This window comes from Sapajus apella, unplaced genomic scaffold (assembly GCF_009761245.1).
Source record: "Sapajus apella isolate SASKATOON/1434 unplaced genomic scaffold, GSC_monkey_1.0 scaffold76, whole genome shotgun sequence".
In the NCBI taxonomy this organism is placed as follows: Eukaryota; Metazoa; Chordata; class Mammalia; order Primates; family Cebidae; genus Sapajus; species Sapajus apella.
Genome location: NW_022437016.1, coordinates 9,491,536 through 9,503,983, shown reverse-complemented (window position 1 = coordinate 9,503,983; position 12,448 = coordinate 9,491,536). Strand labels below are relative to the sequence as shown.

The 12,448-nt window shown below is 48.8% G+C and overlaps 1 long non-coding RNA gene across 1 annotated transcript in view; it reads right to left on the bottom strand.

The window, feature by feature from the left end:
* Positions 1-432: 432 nt before the first annotated feature.
* LOC116532416 overlaps positions 433-12,448 on the bottom strand; it is a 15,714-nt gene continuing 3,698 nt past the window's right edge. The window contains exons 2-3 of the long non-coding RNA XR_004260857.1: positions 863-868; positions 433-444 (exon numbers count right to left, since the gene is read on the bottom strand). This is a non-coding gene — a long non-coding RNA (uncharacterized LOC116532416). The remainder of the gene's footprint in view (positions 445-862; positions 869-12,448) is intronic.

The window sequence follows — 12,448 nt, the reverse complement described above, 5'->3', positions numbered from 1 at the left end:
ATTCCCATAGAAGCTGGGCGCCGAGGCCCACGCTGTAATCCCAGCACTTTGGGAGGCCAAGGTGAGTGGATCACCTGAGGCCAGGAGTTTGAGACCAGCCTGGCCAACATGGTGAAACGATGTCTCTACCAAAAACACAAAAATTAGCTGGGTGTGGTGGCAGGCGCCTGTAATCCCAGCTACTCGGGAGGCTGAGGCAGAAGAATCGCTTGAACCTGGGAGGCAGAGGTTGCAGGGAGCCGAGACTGCACCACTGCACTCCAGCGTGGGCAACAAAAAACAAAATCCACATAGCTCAAGCATCTGCTCTGTGTAATCCGCATAGACCATGCTGATCAGGCTGGTCTCGAACTCCTGACCTCAGGTGATCCGCCTGCCTCGGCCTCCCAAAGTGCTGGGACCACAGGCGTGAGCCACTGCACCGGGCACAGCTAATTTTTAAAACTCTCTGCTCCAGGCATCTGTAGAGTGGGTTTAAGAGCCCAGACATAGGTTCTTATGAGACTTGAAAACTCAGTCTGCCTCTCCTTTGCATTTCAATTCCTGCTATCTACTTCCCCAGTCTGGGCCTCAGTTTCCTCATCTGTCAAAGGGGGGCAGTCAGCTTCTCTTGCAGGATTGGGGTAGTCACCTGAGATTGTACTTCTGAAAATGCTCAGTGATGAATTAAAGGTTGTGCTCCAAGGCTAGAGAATCTGGGGAGAATGAGGCGGGGCTTGGAGGAATACTTTAAGCGCAGGGTGTTATCAGCTCTTCCCTCAGGGAAGCGCTTTGTCTTTCTTGCATTGCTGATCTTGTGACAGGGCCTCCTAACTGGTTATCTCCTCCCGCCTTTGGCCCTTTGGCGGTGACTCCTGCCAACTCAGTCCTCCCAGGACAGCTGGGAGACCCCACATCCAGGTGGTTTCTGGAATGTGGAAAAAACAGAAGTATTCAGGGATTATCGTTCCCACCCTCACTTTACAGATGGGACTTGCTCAAAGGCATGCAGCCATCAAGAGGCAGAAAGGCTCTAGCTCTCCGTGATTTCCCACCTCCCTGCACCTCCCTGAACTTCCCTCCACCACCTGCTCTAACACCTGCCTTTCCTCCCTCCCTCCCTTTCCTCCTTCCTTCCTTCCCTCCCTCCCTCCCTCCTTCCCTCCTTCCCTCCTTCCCTCCTTCCTTCCTTCCGAGTTTCACTCTTGTTGCCCAGGCTGGAGTGCAACGGCATGATCGTGGCTCACCGAAATCTCTACCTCCCTGGTTCAAGCAATTCTCCTGCCTCAGCCTCCCAAGTAGCTGGGATTACAGGCATGCACCACCATGCCCAGCTAATTTTGTATTTTCAGTACAGATGGGGTTCTTCATGTTGGTCAGGCTGGTCTCAAACTCCTGACCTCAGGTGATCCACCCGCCTCAGCCTCCCAAAGTGCTGGGATTACAGGCGTGAGCCACTGCGCCCGGCCTGACACATGCTGTTTTGACTAGCAGACTCAAATCCTCCTGCCTGCAGGGAGCACCATGAACTGCATTTCCTGTCTGTTCCCTGACTTGATACGCCCAGCTACACTTTGAGGTACCGATCGTTGCCTCGTTGCCCGTTGTACCTATGAGGAGACAGGGGCAGAAACCATGAATGCTAAAATCACAAAGGATTGGTGCAATGTCAACCCCCCATAGAAACCCTCAAAATCATTGTGCTCCTCAGGAAGAGAGCAGGAGTTTCTGGCTGCTGAGAGGCAGACAGGGCAGTGTGGTATTGGGGGGATGTGATTTTGGCCTTTGAAGGCGTTTCATAAGCTCACAGTACACTGGGACTGTATCCCTGCTCGCTTTCTGGCACCTGTTCTCTCCTGATACCGAGCTGAACAGGCCAGTCTGTCGCTGGCTTCGTCTCTCTGCTCCCATGAAGCTGGAGTGCTGATGGATACACTTTGGCTTCCAGCACCTGCCCAGAGCCTGGCACAGGGAAGACCCAGGATTCATGGTGTGACCAGTGAGCCATATGATGGTGTGATGTTTCCTGCATCCCAATCCTTACCAGAACTCCCCGGGATCATCGGGTAATAGGAAATCTTAGAAGATCAAGGTTGACAGGACTCTTGGAAATCCATCCCCCCATTGTGCTAGGCAGGAACGGGCCCGGGGTCCCACAGGGAGTGATGGCAGGGCTGGGGAGGAGGTGGAGAGGGTCCCAACTCCTTTTGCAGCCAGCAGGGTTTGCTGCTCCTGAAAATGTGACTCAACTGCTTAAACTCTCCTGAAGTTCTTGGCGGGATGCTCAGACATCAGTATGTGGCAAAGGGCCCCGCAGATAAGACGCCCCCATTTTGTATAATGTAAAAAAATGAACCCCCCCAGTGCAGTGCTCTGGGAGGCCGAGGTAGGAGGACGGCTTGCAGCCAGGAGTTCAAGACTCTTTATAAGAAACAAAGTCTCCTCTCTTTTTCAAATTTATACATGGTGAGGTTTTTTTGTTTGGTTGATGATCATAATGACCTTGTCAGTTATTTCCTACCACCGAAAAATCGCATACTATAGTCCTTCATTTTTATTTATTTATTTATTTATTTAGAATCTCACTTCATCACCCAGGGTGGAGTGCAGTGATGCCATTTCGGCTCACTGAAACCTCCACCTCCCGGGCTCAAGTGATTCTCTTGTTTCAGCCTCCCTAGTAGCTGCAATTATAGGTGTGCACCACCACACTCAGCTGATTTTTGTATTTTTAGTAGAGACAAGGTTTCGCCATGTTAGCCAGGCTGGTCTCAAACTGCTGGCCTTAAATGATCCACCCGCTGTAATCCCAGAGTGCTGGGATTACGGGTGTGAGCCACCGTGCTCAGCCATATAGGCCTTTATTAAAAAACAAAAACAAAAACTATCACTTGAGGTCAGGAGTTCAAGACCAGCCTGGCCAACACGGTGAAACCTCGTCTCTACTGAAAAAAGAAAAAAACACAAAAATTAGCCAGGTGTGGTGGTGCACGCCTGTAGTCCCAGCTACTTGGGAGGCTGAGACAAGGGAATTGCTTTAATCTGGGAGCTGGAGGTTGCAGTGAGCCAATACTGTACCACTGCACTCCAGCCTAGGTGGCAGAGGCTCTGTCTTAAATATAAATAAATAAATAAATAAAATACATAAAAAATAAAATCCTTCATTCGTAGAGTTTACTGATTTCTGTGGTGTAAAATACTCCTACCATGGCTGAAATAAAGCTCCCAACAGCTGCCTTGCAGCTCCCAAATATTTAATAAGCAGCTCTTATTTAGTAATCGGCTCCTGGCAGCCAATGCACACCAAATCTAGCATCCCACTGGTTCCATCCATCCCCCTCGCAGGCCCTATAAAGGGGTGACCCTGGTCTCAGAGCCTTAAGATTCTATTTTCCTTTGCTGTGGAGAAGGCAGGCTGCATGCACTGAGCACCCACTGTGTGCCAGGAATGAGGCCACCGCATCCCAACCTGAGACCTCCTTGAATCTTTTAACAACCTGTCAGTGAAGGTATCATGATCTCCACTTAATAGATAAGGAAACGGAGGCTCAAAAAAGTTGCATAGGCTAGGCTTGGTAACTCATGCCTGTAATCCCAGCACTCTGGGAGGCCGAGGCGGGCATATCACCTGAGGCCAGGAGTTTGAGACCAGCCTGGCCAACATGACAAAACCCCGTCTCTACTAAAAATACAAAAATTAGCTGGGTGTGGTGGCGGGTGGCTGTCATCCCAGCTACTCAGGAGGCCGAGGCAGGAGAACTGCTTGAGCCTGGGAGGCGGAGGTTATCATGAGCCGAGGTTGCGCCACTGCACTCCAGTCTGGGCAACAGAGAGACTCCATCAAAAAGAAATAAATAAATAATAAAAATTAAAAAGTGACTTTGACTGGGTATGGTGGCTCACACCTGTAATCCCAGTGCTTTTAGAGGAGGCCAAGGTGGGAGGATCACTTGAGCCCAGTAGTTTGAGACCAGCCCGGGCAACATAATGAAGTCCCATCTCTACAAAAAACATAAAAATCAGCCAGGCGCGGGAGTGCACACCTATAGTTCTTGCTACTCGGGAGGCTGAGGTGGGAGGATTGCTTGAGCCCAGGAGATAGAGGCTGCAGTGAGCTGTGATCATGCCACTGCACTCCAGCCTGGGTGACACAGGCCTTGTCTCAAAGAAACCCAAAGAACAACATTCGCAAAGTAACGTCTACTAGCCAATTTGGCACAGAAAGTGGATGTCAGAGGCAGGACTCACGCAAGGTCTGTCTGATAAGACCCTTTGCACTGATGCACTCTGAGTCTCAGGATATCTAGTGCTGATACAAGCAAGTCCTGTCTTCTTTCTCAACCTGTTTCCCCATCTATAGGGAAAAGAATTGGACAAATTAATTTCTAAAGATCCTTTTGGGCCTAATGAGCCATAATTTTAAGATTCCAAGAGTGTAGTGAGGTGAGGATGGGCTTACATCAATGGAATGAATAAAATCCCCAAGGGGAGAATTTCATTAGTTAACCAGGGAGGGGTGTGGGGGAGGAAGATGCTTCCAGCTATACCCAGGCATATGTATTTGGAGGCAGTGTGATGCTGTGAAACCAACCTGGGTTTGAACCTCAGTCCCTCTACTTCCTGGCTGTGTGGCCAGGAATCTTTTTTTTTTTTTTTTCCCCTGAGATGGAGTCTTGCTCTGTTGCCCAGGCTGAAGTGCAGCGGAACAATCTTGGCTCATTGCAACCTCCGCCTCTGGGTTCAAGCAATTCTCCCGCCTCGGCCCCCTGAGTACCTGGGATTGCAGGCACCTGCCACCACGCCCAGCTAATTTTGTATTTTAAGTAGAGACAGGGTTTCACCATGTTGGCCAGGATGACCTCGAACTCCTAACCTCAGGTGATCGAGGCCTGAGACAGGGAGAGATAGGACCAGTGGCATGCTAGAGCTGGTGTACATTGGCTGGCAGGAACTGATTTTATTTATTTATTTATTTTGAGACAGAGTCTCACTCTATCACCCAGGCTGGAGTGTAGTGGTGCGTTCTCGGCTCACTGCAACCTCTGCCTCCTGAGTTCAAGAGATTCTCCTGCCTCAGCCTCCTGAGTAGCTGGGACTACAGGCGCCCGCCACCACGCCTGGCTAATTTTTTGTATTTTTAGTAAAGACAGGGTTTCACCATGTTAGCCAGCATGGTCTCGACCTCCTGACCTCGTGATCCTCCCGCCTCAGCCTCCCAAAGTGCTGGTATTATAGGTATGAGCCGGCAAGCCCAACCAGGAGCTGAATATTAAATTAGAGCTGGTTATTAAATATTTGGGAGTTGCAAGGCAGTTGTTGAGACCCATTTCTTAATCCTAGTTCGCCTCTCTGTTTGTTGTTGGTCCTGCTAGTAGTCTGCCCTACTGGAAGCCTAAAGGGACAGTAAAGGGTCCCCAGTATGAAAATCTTTGTACGTGGTGTATGTGACAAAAGTTCTTCCATCTTTACACACTTCAATGCCGTCTCTCTCTCCTTTTCCGTCTCCCTAAGTGGGACTGGCAAGAGCCAGTGCTTTTTGCTCCCTGGTCTAGAAGTCCCAGAAGCTGAGAGCGGAGCCGGGAGGCCTGCAGTTTCTGTTTTCAGCAAAGGCAGAAGCCAAGCCCCTCACTCTCCCCCTCACTGTCTGGGCCTTTCTCCCTCTGGCCTGCACCGGCTGGTTGGTCATCTCAGGTTTCTGGAAGCCTGTGTTCCCAGAGGAGGCATGAAGGATGAAGGTATGCAGGGCTGTGAGTGACACTTTAAGGGGGCTGTGCAGGGAAGCAGTCTAGGGGAGACCCCCCCAACTCCACCAGCTGCATCCCAGCCCCCACCGGAGAGGCAGAGAAAGGAAGCGGAAAGGAAAGCAATCCTGCAGGCTCTCAGCGGACTTCCTGCATGCCCAGGTCCAGCATTCGTGTGTGGGAGGGCTGGGAGGTGGGAGGGCTTAGGCCATCTGGGGGAGTATGAAGGCAGCGGTTCCTCTGGGGACTTTAAGCAACAGTGGACCAGGGCCCCAGAGCAAAGGCGCTTGCTGGGAAGATGGCAGGGGATGAAATTTATTGAGCAGCTACTGCCTTCTAGGCATCGTAAAAGCCGCTTTACTTTCCTAACCCAACTCGAAGGGGGCCTTCCTGCTCCCAGCCCAAGACCAGTCTCTGCAGGAAGTTACAACCAAGAAAAAACTGAAGCAGCCAACCAGCGAGCAGAGGCATAAGGTTACCAAACTTCTCCAGCCCCGGTCCAGCTCCCAAACTGCTGCCAAGCAAAGTAGCTCTTTCCCTAAGTTCACCAGGGACCGTGTGCGAGGTGGGGCGCGTGAATCGGTACCTCCCACAGAAAAGCCTCCCAGAGCCTGCTTGAGCACCACGCCCTCCAAAGGCTGCTCCTCCTGGCACCTGCTGGCATCTCTCCTCAATCGTGTCCCCGTTTCAGCCTCTTCCTTTCAATCTGAGTCTCCACCCATGACCAGGGGCGTCATAAACTCTGGTTTCCTTGGGATAGCCCAGGTTTATGGCTGTTTATTACTAACGGCTCCCCCTTTCATGCTCAAAGTGTCCTGGGAGAACAATCAATGGCACAGCCTCCCTCCTCACTCACCACTGACCTGCAGCTTCTGTGAAAGCCCTGAGGTTGAGGGATTCTGCAAGCAGAGGACGCCTCATAGGAGGTAAGGGAGGAGGCAAGGCTCTCTGTCCTCCTTTTGCCGTTTTGTCTCCAGTCCCCCAGAGCTTTTTCTTTTTCTTTCTTTCTCTTTCTTTCTTTCCCTCCCTCCCTTCCTCCCTCCCTCCCTTCCTCCCTCCCTCCCTTCCTCCCTCCCTCCCTTCTTTCCTTCCTTCCTTCCTTCTTTCCTTCCTTCCTTTCCTTTCCTTCCTTCCCTCCTTCCCTCCTTCCCTCCTTCCTGCCTTTCTCTCTCTTTCTCTCCCTCTTTTTCTTTCTTTCTCTTTCGAGGAGTTTTGCTCTTGTTGCCCAGACTGGAGTGCAATGGCACAATCTCAGCTTACTGCGACTCCGCCTCCCAGGCTCAAGTGATTCTCCTGCCTCAGCCTCATGAGTAGTTGGGATTACAGGTGTCCACCACCATGCCCAGCTAAGTTTTGTATTTTTAGTAGACACGGGTTTTCGTCGTGTTGCCCAGGCTGGTCTAGAACTCCTGACCTCGGGTGATCTGCCCACCTCAGTCTCCCAAAGTTCTGGGGTTGGAGCCTTGAGCCACTATGCCCAGCCCCCCAGAGATTTAAATTTGTTCCATTCAGCACTGACCTCACCAATCAATTCCTTGTTCGGTAGAAGAGGAAATGAAGGCCCAGAGCTTAGCACGTGGTCCAAGTCAAACATTCAGTCCATTTCCAAAGTGTAGATTCAAACTCAGCTCTGCCTGAGTCCAAAGCCCTCATTTTCTCCATGATGCCAGGTCAGGGAGGCTGGCAGAATAGGATCAGCCTGGGACACCTTCCCTTTCTAAGGAAGCCATCAACAGGGTCCCTCATGCCCAGAGGGGTCTGTACCTCACTCAAGGTCACAGTGCATCAGCAGCAGAGCTGGTGCTAGGACCTGGCTCTCTGAACATCCCTGAGTTTTTCCTGGGCAAACAGGAGGCCTCAGGGCCACTCTAGGGGCAGGACTCAAATCCAGGGAAGCTCAGGTCACCAGTGTCTCCACCTTGCACTGTTTTGATCCCACCTATACATCTGAGCATTGGCCTCAGTTTCCCCACTCAGCAGGCTCTCTAGAGCCCTCCTGACTGAGCCCTTCTCCCATGAGAACGGAGCCTGAGCCTGGAGCCCTAGTAAGAGCTCTGCCCCATGGAGATGTGGGCCTGGGAGAGGAGGCGCGTCCAGACCCTGAAAACTCCTGCTGCAGTGCCTGTTGTCTGGGTCACCAGTGTGGAACGCCACCTCAGAGAAGTCCTAACCATGACTCCCAAACTTAGTGGCATCCGAAACCCTCTGTGCTCCCATCCCCACTGTCCCCCACACATCCTATGCTCCAGCCATGCTTTTTCCCCTCACCAGGCTTGAGCACATACTGTTCCCTCTGCCTGGAGTGCCCTTTCCTCCCACCCATTGAAAGAACTCTTATTCATCCGTCAGCACCCCAATCAATGCCTCTTCCCAGAGCATTAGTAATCCGGCTGGTAGACACCAATGGGTCCTGTGGATTGTTTACAGCCAGCGTCCTTTCTGATTGGTCAGTGACTGTGACAAACAGGTTATTAAAGATTTAGACTTAGCCAGGCACGGTGGCTCAGGCCTGTAATCCCAGCACTTTGGGAGGCCGAGGCGGGCGGATCACAAAGTCAAGAGATAGAAACCATCCTGGCCAACATGGTGAGACCCCGTCTTTACTAAAAATACAAAAATTATCTGAGTGTGGTGGCACGTGCCTGTAGTCCCAGCTACTCGGGAGGTGGAGGCAGAAGAATCGCTTGAACCTGGGAGTCAGAGGTTGCAGTGAGCTGAGATCATGCCACTGCACTCCAGCCTAGTGATAGAGTGAGACTCCATCTAAAAAAAAAAAGGTTTAGACTTTTGCCCCCAGCCTCTGACCCTGTGGAGTCTTCCCTAACCTCAGGGAGGATCCTCCTTCCCTTTTGGAGCCCCGTGTGTCTTTCTGCTGCAGCCCTATCCCATGTGTGGCTCTGCCCCTCCCTAGACTTCGTGCTCCCGAAGGGCAGGGACCATAACTAGTCCATCATGCTAGCTCCCCAGGGCCAAGCCAGCGCCCAGGCCAGAGCACTGGTACTTAGGCACAGGTTCTATGCCTTGGAAGGGGGCTTCCAGAAGCTGGGGGAATGCTGGGAAACCTCATACCAGCTCCCATTCCTCAATGAGAGGTGCTTCCTATGGGCTAGCCCCTTCCCTAGGATGAGGGTTGGTCCCACTTTACAGACAGAGAAACCAAGGCACAGAGAGGTGAGGGACATTGGCCAAGGTCACACGGCAAGTAAGGTATGGAACCAGGATTTGAACCCAGGTCTGAATCTGAAGTTCCTCCTCTTCCCTTGCAGTCTCTTTGAATCCCAGGCAGCTATGTTTGGGCAAGCAAAGTTAGCCTTAGCTCAGGGGACTTTCCCAGGGCCCCCAGACCCCTGCTCAGGATGGGGATAGGGGGACGATGAACACTGATTTCCTCCATTGACTCACGGGAGCCCAGGCTGGGAGGGCCGCACAGGAGGGATGGACCCTTTGCTCTGAGCCCCACTTCTCAGGCCTCTAAACCAATCTCGGCCTTTGGCTGCCCTTGGCATAAATTCCAGATAGGGACACTAGGAAGTTCTGCAAAAGATGTGGGACTTTCCAGGACAGAACAAAAGGAGAAGGCAGGAATGTCCCTCCCACGGGGTCACATTAGCACTGCCCACTGCAAACACCCTCCCCGACCCCGTCACCACCGCGTGCCTGGCTCTTGGTTGCTCGCAAGGGGACTTCACAGAGGCTTGGCGGAGCCGGCCTCAAGACTTGAGCCATGAGATCTGGGTTCCAATCCTAGCCCCAGGGCTTAACTTGCTCTGTGGGCTTGGTCAGCCACTTTACCTTGTTGATCCTTTGCAGGCTTCGTCTGTAAGTGAAGAGATTGTTGGGGAAATTAAATGGAATAATAAGTACCAAGGGCCAAGGGCATGACAGAGGGTTAATGTTCCCTCGATACATGGGGACTGAGTGACAGTCTAGAACGTCCCTATTCCTCCAGAGAAAGTCTCTCCTCCCCTTCTCTGCCAGTCTTGGTAACCTACAAATTCCCCAGGGAAGAGTACCACATCGTCTTCCTTTAACATGATCTGGTCTGACCTTCAGTCTCCATGGGTGGGGAAAACACAGTTTCCCCTTTTTTCTGTAGTCTGGAACCTTCTCCCTCCAAGCCCCCGTGGGAGGCCCTGGGCTTGTCTTAGATGAGATGATTGCCCAGGAGAAAGTCCCTGTGCCCTGAAAACCAGAGAAACTTGAGTCCTCCCTTTACCTATGTGCGGCTTGGACTCACACTTTTCAGAACTTGGCCAAGCTGCAAACCTGATCTATGAAAATTCCAATGTATTCAACACAAAAGGCACGCCTAAGATTCATTGCTGGCTCCCTTTCAATAGTCAGCTCCCTTGTGTGTATTATAAATGGGTCTCCTTTAATAGAACTTCAAATTCTGGTCACCTTCTTAGATGCCGCTCTAGAGCCAACTAAGGCATAGTCTCCTGAAGCCCTGCCACGCTCCAGCACCCACCTGAGCAGACATTTCAAATGGAGGCTTCTACTCCCAGCTCCATAGATCACAAATCCAGCTCACACCCGGAACCATACGTATGACTGAAGGGTTTTCTTTTAGGGCAATCAAACTGTCTTGGGACCGGGAACAGTGGGTCATGCCTATAATCCCAGCACTTTAGGAGGCCAAGGCAGATGGATCAGTTGAGCCCAGGAGTTTGAGGGCAGCCTGGGCAACATAGTGAGGCTGCGTCTCTACAAATAATTCAAACATTAGCAGGGTGTGGTGGCGCACACCTGTGGTTTCACCTATTCAGGAAGCTGAGGTGGGAGGATTGCCTGAGCCTGGGAGGTTGAGGCTGCAACGAGCTGCAGCCTGAGTGACAGAGGGAGAACCTGTCACAAAACAAAACACAACAAAAACCAAGAAGAAAAGAAAAGAAAAAAGAAAAAGTCTTGAATTAGATTATTGTGATGGTTCCACAACATTGTGAATGTACTGAAAACCACTGATTATACACTTTAAAGTGATTGAACCAGCAAATTTTCTGTTATGTGTGTTTTACTACAAAAAAAAAAAAAAAAAAAAAAAAAAAAAAAGATGTAAGGAAGTGGCCATTCTCAGGAGCTGACCTTCATTTACATCCACTGGGTGAGCACCTCTTTTTATCTTGTGTCCTGGGTACCTTGTTCACTTTACCCTAATCCCAGTCCTGGGGCCGAGGCCTGCCCCATGGAGAGGGAGGATTCTGTGTTTGCCTTGTGGCTTCTCCTGAACCCACCACTCCCCAGGAGAATCGTTTCTTTGGCCATTCATTGTCTTCCAGAGAGAACTGGAAATAAGAATTACTTGGGATCAGTCAAGAAATACTTGTTGGAAAAAAGAAAAGCTATGAAGATAGGAAATGGAGAGTGGGAGAAATGTGAAGAATCACCTGGCTCAATCTTTGTATTTTTTAAAAGAAACAGCTTCATTGCAATATAATTAGCATAAAATCCACTTCATCCATTTAAAGAGTACAATTCAATGTTTGTTGTATAGTCACAGATATGTGCAGCCATTGCCACAGTAAATTTTAGGATGTTTTCATCACCAAAAATCAATTGACCAAATGTATTTTGGTCTATATCTGGACTCATTTCTGTTCCATTGATCCATAGGTTTAATCTTATGCTATCACCACATCGTCTTGCTTATAGTAGCTTCATAGTAAGTATTGAAATAGAGTAATGTGAGTTCTCTAACTTCATCCTTCTTTTTCAGAATTGTTTTGGCCATTCTAGGTCCTTTGCATTTCCATACATAATTTAAAATCAGCTTGTCAATATCTACCAGAAGAAAAGCCTACTGGGATTTTGACTGAAATTGCAACAACTATAAATCAAAATTTCAATCAGGAAAGTACTAACATAATTCTTCAGAAGTGTTAATATTTTGTTAAAGTAGTGAGTCTTCTCATCCATGAACATGGTATATCTCTCCTTTTATTTAGATCTTTTTAAATTTCTGTTGGTAATGATTTTCTGTTTTCTGTGCACAAATCCTATTTCATGATATTTGTCCCTTAACTTTTCATATTTTTAATACTATTGTAAGTGGTATTGGTTTTTAATTTCAATGTTAAATTTTAAAATTACTATTATGTAGAAATACAATTGATTTTGCAAATTGGCCCTGTATCTTACGACCTTGCTAAATTCACATATTATTTCTATTAGCTTTGTAGTATATTTTTCTACGTAGATACTATGTTCTCTACAAACACAGTTTTACTTAATCCTTTCCAATCTGTTTTTCATTTATTTATGTATTTATTTATTTGCTTGTTTGTTGTATTGTACTATCTAGGACATCTATTACAATGCTGAATAGAAGTGGCAACAGTAGAGATCCTTGCATTGTTCCCAATCTCAGTGGGAAAGCAATCTTTCATTAATAAGTATGGTGTTCGCTGTAGGTCTTATTGTAGATGTTATTTGTCAGATTGTGGAAGTTCCCTTCTATTCCTAGTTTGCTGAAAATTTCTTTTGTAAAAATCATGAGTAAATTTTTATCAAATGCTTTTTCTGCATCTATTAAGGTGATCATATACTTTTTCTTTTTATATCTATTGACATGTTGAGTTACATTGATTTATTTTTGAATGTTGGACAAATCTTGCATTCCTGAGATAAATGCCACTTGGTCTTGATATATTATCCTTTTTGTATGTTACTAGATTTGAATTGCTAATGTTTTGTTAAAGATTTTTGTATCTGTATTCATTATGGATATA